The following is a 2901-nucleotide window of genomic DNA, read 5'->3' as shown; positions in this document are numbered from 1 at the left end:
CTTAACCCCGAGTGGCAGGAACCGACCCGGCACCGCCGCATCGCTAATGCCCCCCTAACATCCGTGACCGCACCGGTCTCATACCCCCCCCTCAGAACCCAAAGCCCCTCCATTTTCAGTTCCATCGGAGAGAGAGAGAGAGAGAGAGAGGGAGAGAGGGAGAGAGAGAGATAAGGCAGATTTATTGAGAGGGCTATTAACGAAATGTTTGTCTATAGAATTTCCATGGTGGCTGACAACTCCGACCATTAAGAGAATTAACGATGCTGCTTCCGCGGAGGACCGGATTAAAGGAGTTTCTGCTTTCGTTACGAGCATGCACGCAAAATTGGCCGTGGGGGAGGGGGCCGGGGCGGGGGGCGAGGTGGTGGTGGGGGGGGCATCATGTAACAATGTTGTTCATCCTGATTGTTCAGAATGGCTTTACGATGTTCCTCTGAAACAGTGGAGAACGTGAGATTCGAAAACGTTGACCTCAGTTGGTTTTCTCACCCTATACAATGACCGTGGGGGTCAGTGACACTGTAGCGTGTTTAAGCAGGAAAAGCTAGCTAATTAGGATGTGTCTGGCTCATCGTCGCCTCTGAACGGTCTGTGTTTCATCAGCTGCCGGGTGCAGAGTAACTCTAAACACACAGATTAAGCTGCTGTGCTCTGAACCTGCAGACACCTGCATAGGAACACACAGGGGGATCGCTGGTGGTGGTGTGTGTGTGTGTGTGTGTGTGGGGGGGGGGGGGTTGTGTGTGTGTGTATTGCATGTGTATGTATGTTGTGTGTGTGTGTGTGTGTGTGTGTGTGTGTGTATGTGTGTGTGAGCATGTGTGTATGCGCACACGTGTGTGCGTTTGTGAGTCTGCAGCTAGAGGGGGGGGGGGGGGGGGGGGGTGGTGTGTTTGTGAGCATGTGTGTATTTGTGAGCTAACACAGGACAATGCTGACTTTCCATACCCTTCAATGCATTCACACATGACCAAGCCATGTTTGTGCTAACAGCTAGCCCCCTCCCAGCCCCACCTGCCTCTCAGAGACACCCACGTTAGCCACGAGATACATGTAAAAATAGCTAATCTTGCATTTGTGTGCGGCTTGGAACAGGTGCAGCGTTTTAGCGATAGCGACGCATTCTGTTAGCTTCTTCTTCTTTGTAGGAACGCGTGAGAGGGGACAAGGTCATTCCTAAGGGATGAACATTCCCTTGACCCGACTCATAAACCTTTGAGGTGCTGTGAAGGAAAAGTGACAGAAATGCACGTTCCGACGTGATAGAGATGCCTAATGGACGTGTGTGTGTGTGTGTGTGTGTGTGCACATGTGTGCATGCGTGTGCATTGGTATGTGTGTGTGTGATAAAGGCGTCATTGTCTATTCTAGTCCACGAAATTGCGATGTAGTTATTCTGGAAAAATCCTCCACGTAAAGATATGTATCTGCTGTTACATATAGCATTGATATTGATACATAGCTGTTTATCACCCATATGGGAAACACAGATGCAAACAGGCACACTCTCACATACACATGCACACATGCGCACGCACACACACACACACACACACACACACACACACACACACACACACACACACACACACACAGACACACACACACACACACACACAATCTCACACACCTCAGCATGGTGTAGCTGCCACTCATGTTTATGATCATGCCCTGTGTTGGGGGAAAGGATTTGGCGAGGGTCAAAGGTCACGAATGGGGGATTCCAGGGCTAACGCGATGCCCGGGCCACATGTGAGGGATCACGCCCTTGAGAGGCGCAAAAACAAAGAGAAGGCCAGGAGGACACGCAGGACAAATAACACAGAATAACACACACACACACACACACACGCACACCAAGCGCCGCAAGCTCACACTGCTGTCGGTCGCCAGATTATAAACCTATTACAAATGTCATGATATATCAATCTTCAATTAACTTTTGTCGCTTTGAAAGTTGCAAAGGCCTTAAAAAATCTAAGCAATTTCCTTAGTACTCATTTAAAAAAGATTGATCGATGAGACCCAGGCTGAAATGACAAGACGGTAAACAACTTTATTTGATACACGCTGAACTAAAAATACCAGGATGCAAAGATTATTTACTGGTTTTATTTTCCCTCACTGCCCCCCCCCCCCCGATTTGCATGTGTATGAGTCCTCCATTTGTCTTTGGGGAGGGGGTAAACACAATTTAATATCAGAATAAATTACGAGAGGAAGACTGATGCTCAAAACAGATTTTCTTGCAGGAAGTTCCGACCCCACCGTATTAATGTCCCGTGCCACGGGTGGAAATATAAATCTCTTTTTCCTTTGCTTTGAATCATATACGAATATTGAATTACCCTCCGTCTACAGGCACAGAAGCATTGTGCATTACTTTGACTGATAAGCTGTCGCTGGCAGTTCAAGTTAGAGACGTTCAAAGACTAATATACCAGTTGAGGAAAAAAAAAACAACCGAGTCCCTATAGGGAGAAGAAGCTTGAGCGCCGTCACCGTGAAAAATATGACGTGTGGAATTTATATGATATGCAGGCATCCGAAAACCTACAACCGCGCTACCGAGAAATCGTTGGCCAGATTTTATGAGCATCCTCATGCCTTATGACAGTTTTACCCTTGACCATAGGGGAATACTTGGACGGAATGGTGATGAAAACAAAATATAACCATCACAAGGTCTTTAAATCTAGTCCAAGTGCACGGTCTGTACTGTATGTCCGCTCTCTCTAAGGCGTGATAGATGGGGAAGCGTGACGTGTCCAGGAAAAAACCCAGGCCCTAGTCATAGGCAATAAGCCGGGCCCTGAGTTTTTCCTTGATAGGTCACATATTCCGGAAAAACACGGGGCCCTAGAGATGAGACATGTGATCCACACCCCACACCCATGC

The sequence above is a fragment of the Argentina silus genome (genome assembly GCF_951799395.1).
Source record: "Argentina silus genome assembly, chromosome: 22".
In the NCBI taxonomy this organism is placed as follows: Eukaryota; Metazoa; Chordata; class Actinopteri; order Argentiniformes; family Argentinidae; genus Argentina; species Argentina silus.
The sequence above is the reverse complement of the archived record's forward strand: the minus strand, read 5'-3'. Positions refer to the sequence as shown.